The following is a 7,968-nucleotide window of genomic DNA, read 5'->3' on the forward strand; positions in this document are numbered from 1 at the left end:
ATAATCTCAGAAGGAGATGCTATGGACACAGCTCTGGGGGTGGATGGCCCAGAAGAACTGAGTTCTGTGTGACTGCAGGACCCGACATAATGCAAACTGGTTGCATTCATCATCCTGGTCATCTGTAATCTGGTTCAGCCTCAGTCTTGTCATTAGGGGAGTAAGATCGAGTTTGTTGGTACACAGAAACACATCAGAAAGGTATGTTTATATGCAGTTTTCTACCTTATTACATAATGCATAGGTACTGTGTTTGTGGTTAAGTGGTCTTAGGGAATGATGCAGCCTTAACACTAGAAAACTTAGCGTTTATTAGCAAAGACATACAGTTACAGGTAAGCCTAAAAAAAGTATATCATAACCAGTTCTGTCATTTGAATAACTGCCAGCATATATGTCTTCTCTGACATGACTAGTTCGTAAATTGTGAGTTTAATATTCCTTTTTCTAAGTCTTTAAATTCTAGAAGTGGCATGCATTTATTACTTTTTTCCCTGCAGATTCTGTACAGTTCTAAAGCACAAAATCATATAAAAATTCTTTCGCTTTTTTTATTCCAATGTAACTACTATAAAGAAAGTGTAAATTTTTCTTCATGCAAATTATTCCGGTTTTGTCTTCTGGAAAATAGGTAGAAGCACACTTTTCTGAGTATGTTTTTGTCGTTACTGTCAGCATCCAAGAAGGCTCATTAAAGTGTGTTCGGCAGGTTATCCCTAATCTTTAATCATGTGTTTTTCCCAAAATTTTTATTATCTTTTTCACTTCACACTAGCAGTGGAATTAAACCAGATTATCTTAGAACTGATGAAAGTTTTTTATTAATCAACTAGATGATGACAGTGTACTCTGTAAATTTACAAGGATCAAAATGGAAGGAATTATCTGTAGCTCAGGAGGCAGAATTAATGTTCAGAGTAACTTTGGCAAATGGAAAAATGAAAAAAAGATGCTATTTAATAAACATAAAATTAAAAATTTAGGCAACAATAACCATCTGCACTGAGAAACTAAGAAACTGCTGGCTAGGGAACAGTTGTGCACAGAAGGCTCTAGGTGTCATCACGGATAACACGCTGATAAGGAGATGAATCAGCTGAGTGACAGCTTTCTTCTGCAACATGTATGATGTGTAAACATGCAGTCTGTAAAACAATCTTTGTACTCTGTTGAGCACAGATAAACAGATACTATTTTTTTTGTGTTTCTAGTTTTTGATTTTTAGCTTTAAGTAATTTGATCCAAATTCTTCTTCCCTTCACACCTGCCAGAAACCTGGCCTCACCATCTTCTGTACAGTTGACTTCCTTAACTGATTTACTCTTAATCCCTGAACGACCACTGAGCTTCATGCAAACCCTTAACCTTCAGTTATAGCCCTCCCTTTATCCCGAAACATGGTGACGACCTTGAGAGATTCAAATGAGCTTTCTTTTTCTCACATTTGATTTATCAAAAATCTGGTTTGGTTAACCTTGTTAAGGAATAATAACATATCAGAGGTTAAAAACATGGGGGTTTTCCATTGACGGTAACTTGGGCCAGGATTTCAGCCAGAGATATAAAGCAATTAATCGCATGTCACATGGCAGCACAAAGCTGCTGTGAAACCCAGACTGTCTGACCTGTGATCTATCCGACCGCATGGCTGTGCTTCCACATTTTCACACCCTGTATTGGAAGAGCCTCCAGACTGAAGCGATAGTGCAGAACAGAAAGATTTTACAACAGCTCCATAAATTAATCATTAACAAGCATAGCTGTCTGTTTTATTAAAGAGGGTGCTTGAGCCTCTCTTCCCAGTCCATAAGAAAAGGTTTGGAGCATCCTGGATTAGACAGCTATGTCCAAGAATGAGAGGGCAAACCAAAAAGGATTGTGCATGCCAATGAGACATCTGTGAGGAGCACAGTGGAATACTAGGATTTCAGAGAGAAATCTGAAAATCATAGAATCATAGAATGGTTAGGGCTGGAAGGGACCTTCGAAGGTCATCTAGTCCAACCCCCCTGCAAGGAACAGGGATATCTCTAACTAGATCAGGTTGCTCAGGGCCTCATCCAACCTGGCCTTGAACGTCTCCAGGGATGGAGCATCCACCACCTCTCTGGGCAACCTGTTCCAGTGTTCTACAACTCTCATGGTAAAAAATTTTTTTCTAATATCCAATCTGAATCTACCTCCCTCTATTTTAAAACCATTACCCCTTGTCCTATCACAACTGGTCCTCCTGAACAGCCTCTCCCCATCTTTCCTGTAGGCCCCCTTGAGGTACTGGAAGACCGCTATAAGGTCACCCCGGAGCCTCCTCTTCTCCAGGCTGAACAGCCCCAACTCTTTCAGCCTGTCCTCATAGGAAAGGTGCTCCAGCCCTCTTATCATCTTCGTGGCCCTCCTCTGGACCCTCTCCAACTGGTCCATGTCCTTCTTATGTTGGGGGCTCCAGAACTGGACGCAGTACTCCAGGTGAGGTCTCACGAGGGCAGAGTAGAGGGGAAGAATCACCTCTCTCGACCTGCTGGCCACACTCCTCTTGATGCAGCCCAGGACGCGGTTGGCCTTCTGGGCCGCAAGAGCACATTGCCGGCTCATGTTGAGCTTCTCATCCACCAGTACTCCCAAGTCCTTCTCCTCAGGGCTGCTCTCGATCCATTCTCTGCCCAGTCTGTATTTGTGCCTGGGATTGCCACGACCCAGATGTAGGACCTTGCATTTGGCCTGGTTGAACTTCATGAGGTTGGTACGGGCCCACCTCTCCAGCCTGTCGAGGTCCCTCTGGATGGCATCCCTCCCTTCCAGCGTGTTGACAGCACCACACAGCTTGGTGTCATCGGCGAACTTGCTGAGGGTGCACTCCATGCCACTGTCCACGTCACCGACAAAGATGTTGAAGGAAGGTTCCCAGTGTCCAGCACTCAGGACATTCCAGGTACAGAGAGAGCATGAAGAAAGCTGCAGAGATATGACTAGAAAGAGAAGGAAGGAGCATCCAGGCAGCATAAGTCAGTAGGGCTTGGGCATGCAGTAGTTGGCAGAAACAGGCTCTGAAACGCATTCAGGAGCACAGGAGCACAACATCCTGAAAACAAGGTTGAGAAGGTGAAATGAGGACAGATGCCTATAGCTGGGCCAGGTTGAGGTCTCCGTGCTTTATTCTGAGCTGAAGTCATGACAAACAAGAACCCTTTCATGGCTTTCAGGACTGTGATATACATCCCTACTTTGTTGCTTCATTATGCAGCTGTGTAAAGATAATTGAGAGAACTATGCTAGATTTTTCATCAACAAGCAATAAAATGTGATAAATATGTTACATGGAATGGCAAATGTTAGAATTAATAAGCTGAAATGTTGACGAATTACTGTTTATATACTTGACATGTAATAATTGCTTCATTTATCATCTGAATCTGGAAAACTTAAATAGCAGGCATTTATAATTAATTTTCTCCCCTTGCAAACTGCAATTCATTCCGCACTCAAAGGAGTCAGTGTTAATTTCTTTTCTATCAGCCACAGGCCATAAGTTAATGCATTAAAAAAAAAATCAGAACATTTAAAATAACAGTCTAATTAAATTATATCCTCTACTGTTGGAGAAAAACACATGATTCTTTAGGAGATAATCAGTCACCACAGTAAACACCATTTAGTTCTTCTTACAAATCTGTGTCTACCCACTGGCAATCTTAGACTGTCAAGATGAAGAATTCACTTTACAGAACAGATGAAGGATATTGACTTCAGCCTCATTAGCAACTTCAAATGAGAATGACAATGGGAGTTCATTAAATAATAATATTTTCCATATACTGAGTTTCCTTCATCATACACAAGAATATGCTTTACTCAGAGCCTGACAAAGCCCACATTTCTGATTCATGCTTCTCCGTTGATCAGCTGGATAATGCCCTTTCCTTAGGGTCTTTCTTGTTTGAGCAGCTTGTTTGCTGCCTCACTGAAACCAGTAAGGCAGATGGTGCCAACTTCAGCTCAGAACGCTGTAAGTGCCTTACTCCAGGCTGGATCCACTCGAGTCCCTGGGAAGATCTGGGCACTTCTAGGAGGACCACATCAATCAAAGCAGCTACGCATAAAGCATTCTACACAAACAGTAGTCAGTGTCCCATGGGGTGGCATGGAAGAGTCTCATTAAAGACCTGTGGGCTTTTGCTCATACAACTTTGCTAGTCAGGGTAGGTATAAGAGCTCCACTTAATGTATACAGCTGGGAATAACTGACAGAGAAAGGCTGTTTGGAGACTAGCTACTTTTCCACAGCAAAATGAATTCAGGTCTCCCACAAATAGCTACCCATTTGACTATGCATAGTCACGTAGGCTGTGTGTGTAGTGTCTGTGAACATCAACCATGTAGCTACTCCAAGGGCTATTTTATTATAGAATCATTATAGCTGAAAAATAATTAAGTTGGTTTTTTTTCAGCTGGTAGACATTCTCATGTCATAAATATCATTAGGATCTGGCAAGAGATTGAGTGTCTCATGTTAAAAAAAAATCACCTCAGTATAATCTATTTACTTTTAACAATGTTTTTCCAAGTACTAGCAAGAATCGCGAAGTGCTAAGAATAAGGATATTTCACAAGATGAAAATAATGAATGCTTTCCCGTGTATAGCCACTACTAATTAGTTCTCAGTTCTATTTTAAGAATGGCTTTTCAAGCATTTTTAATTTCAAGATCTTCAGGGCAAAAGAGCATGTGACTTCTCTTATTGCTCCCTAGGCCAATCAGTAGCTTAATTCGACATACAGAGAACTAAGTACAACTGACAGACTTCAGCTTCTGCATTCTTGCAATTCTCTTTTTCACAAGGTACCACTGAGGTCAGGGGCTTTAGAAAAGGATAGAAACCCATCTCTTTCAAGATGCATTCCAGCACCTTTCTCACAGAAACTGAGGAAGGTCATTTGTTTATGCAGGTTATTCCATAGTCTTCCCTTCGGTATTTAAACTTTCAAGAGAGTGCTCCATCACTTGCTGCCCCTAAGGAAAGACATAGCTCTCTAGCAAGCTGTACTGGAGGTGTACGTAATCCGTAAAGTTCTGTCCCCTGCTCCCACAACTGTTTAGGCATTTTACATTGAAAGGTCATGGGAAACAATCTACAGAAGCCTCTCAGAAGACTTCACTGCTTTCTCTTCCCAGCAGAGTGCCTTTGCCAATGGGCAGTTGGATCAGACTCCTTTGGTGCTCTCTTGCCCTGCCCGGCAGGGCAGTGGAGAAAGAAGGGGAATTTTCCCCTTGGCAGCACTGAGGATGCTCACCTGGGACACAGGTAATTCACATTTGAGCTCATTCTGCCTCTGCCCAAATCAAGTTAAGACAGTATGTTTAAAGGGAAGTGGCAGTAACTTCTCTTGCAAGACTGCAGGAAAAAAGAGTAAGCCAATTGTCTGTACTGAAAGGGATATGTTCAGCATCTAAATCCCAGGCATCATTTTCGGCATGAAATCTAATTTAATCTGATTTAGCTCTAGGGTTAAATGAGAGATAGTGCTTCTTTGTAGCCAGCACAGATGCCCTCTTCTCTCCCTGCCCTCCTCCTTCAGCTAACTGACTGTAGTCTTCAGCTGCAACTTCAGTCCCTGGAACTGAGCACCTAAGAGAAACATGTGGCAGTGCTCAGCACTGGCACACCTTTGTCGCTTTGCTGATCACGCCAGGGATCACCTAAGGTTGTGTTAAGGAGTTAACATAACCTAGACTCACTAAACCTGAAGACATTGCATGCAGTATAAGGGAACGTCAGTCCAAATCCCTTTTTCATAACAAAAGCTCTGGTTTCATATGAATAGACATCCTGATCACGCAGTTGACTGGACATCCTTATTGCAGCTGGAATACCAGGGCTTTTTGCCCAGTGGCTGTTTATAATGCTTCAGAGAAACAACAAAAACAAAAATTTGTGACAGCTGAAGCAATGACCAAGCAATTCCTCTAGTGTTATACAGAAAATGAAACTGGCAAGTCAAACTTCTAAATACACTTCATAATTCAGATACATTAGCAATAATTATTTTTAACAAATTGTAACTGCATTATAACTACACTGCAATTACACTAATTGTATTGAAGTTAATATGCATGTACTATAATGTGCATTTGTTTTCTTTCGTTAAACCCAAGTAATCAGGTAAACTAATTACAAAGAAGTGTTTGAGCTACAAGATAACCGCTCTTTGCTGGCACAGATCTAGCCATGTTCATCTTCTCAGCTAATTACAACTTGTCCTGTTCACTGCAGAAGAAGGTCTTTGACCTTCTCCAATAAGCAGCATAACAAATGCCACAGACAGTAATTTGGGAAATATGGAGACATTTTAAAACACTGGAATTCACACTGCGGGACAGGATGTTATCCCAATGTAGGATAATATCACCTACCTTCATTACTAAAGATCCAGTTTCAAGTTTTTGTTCTGTAGATAAAGCAAGTACCTGAGCTTATTCAAGTACCTGAACCTATACTTCCCTATTCATGCAAAGTTAAAAAATGTTATTAATGGGATCTTTTGAGGTTATCTGAGGTCATTCCGACACAGTCTTCCATATTGGACCTACAAAATTCTTTTCCAAATCGAAGCAATTATTTAAGAAAACTTTTATAGAATCAAAATGTTTTTATCAAAAGTAGTTTTTTCAGATTAAAAAACAAAAATAAATTACTAATGTAATAGGTAAATCACTGTTCCCACACTGAAGACTAACGTATTCTTTGAAAGCACTTGGAGACCAAAGCTGGAAAGAGCACTCCTTAGGGAAAGAGGGAAAAAATAATTTCTTTTAAATAAAATACAACCGTATACTTCAAGAGAAAGAGAAAAGAGCTCATTCTCCTAAAGAACATATTGCTCCTAAGTAACCTTATCATGCTGAATTTTCCTTGTTTTGTGTATAGGTCTTTATCAAAAAGAAGAAATTTGAATTAGTTCTTTTAACCCAGCATGACCATTCTTCATATTGCTCTGTGTCTTGATCCCATTGTTCATGTCCTTACAGGTGTTCTTCTGTGACAGTGGCTCTTCTCCTCCCCTCCTCTCCTCTTCTCCCCAGCCGCCGCCATGAGATCTCTACTCCATGTACTCCCTTTTTTTCCCATGAATTACTGTTCTGATCTGACTCAGTTTTTCTTTTACATGATGTATTCTTACTTTTTGACTATTTTGACCTATCATTTGTCAATTGACCTATCAATTTGTCAAAAAAATTTGAGATTTTTGACCTATCCATTCCTCAGATTATCTTTTCTTTCCTTTACTTCTAAATTCACAGTAACATTGTTTGTTGTTTTTTTTTTAACTTAATAAAATGAGGCAATTAATATCAGTCTAAAAAAAAGAATTATTTTGTCAGCTCCTAGCAGTTGCCAGGCAACAGACTACGATATAACCGGTTTGTTGGTGGTTGGCTTAATTAATGTCTAAATAAGTATTGTTTAGGCTTGAACTGTCTTCTATAACATGGTCCTAAGGTGAAGTCCACTACACTAGAGGTTTCAAGTCCCCACACAGGAAAGATAGCAAGCACTAGGATTGCTAATTGCCCCACATAATGCAAACTCTCTTCTAATATCTAACAAAATAATCTGTCCCATACGTTTTTATACAGGACACAAACTTTCATTGCAACAGTTGCTTTTCCAAAGGTACTAGGACACCTCAGCTGGCAGGGGGATGAAGAAGGTCACTTGCAGGAGCCGTGTATGAGTTTTGCTGCTCGTCTACACACATACAATTTTATCTTCTGGGACAATAGAGGCCTATTGCTCACATTAATCTAATAGTACGAAGCAATCATCTTAACCTGCACGCTTAACCTGGAAAGTAGGAGAGGGTAAACTGAAATCCCAAGAGGCATTGTTGAAAAAGAAATAGCTGAGCAGTTCAGTAATGAAACAGAGCTGATGGACTTTCTTGAGCTTTTCTAATCCTTTATGTGAAGAG

This window comes from Tauraco erythrolophus, chromosome 1 (genome assembly GCF_009769465.1).
Source record: "Tauraco erythrolophus isolate bTauEry1 chromosome 1, bTauEry1.pri, whole genome shotgun sequence".
NCBI classification, from domain to species: Eukaryota; Metazoa; Chordata; class Aves; order Musophagiformes; family Musophagidae; genus Tauraco; species Tauraco erythrolophus.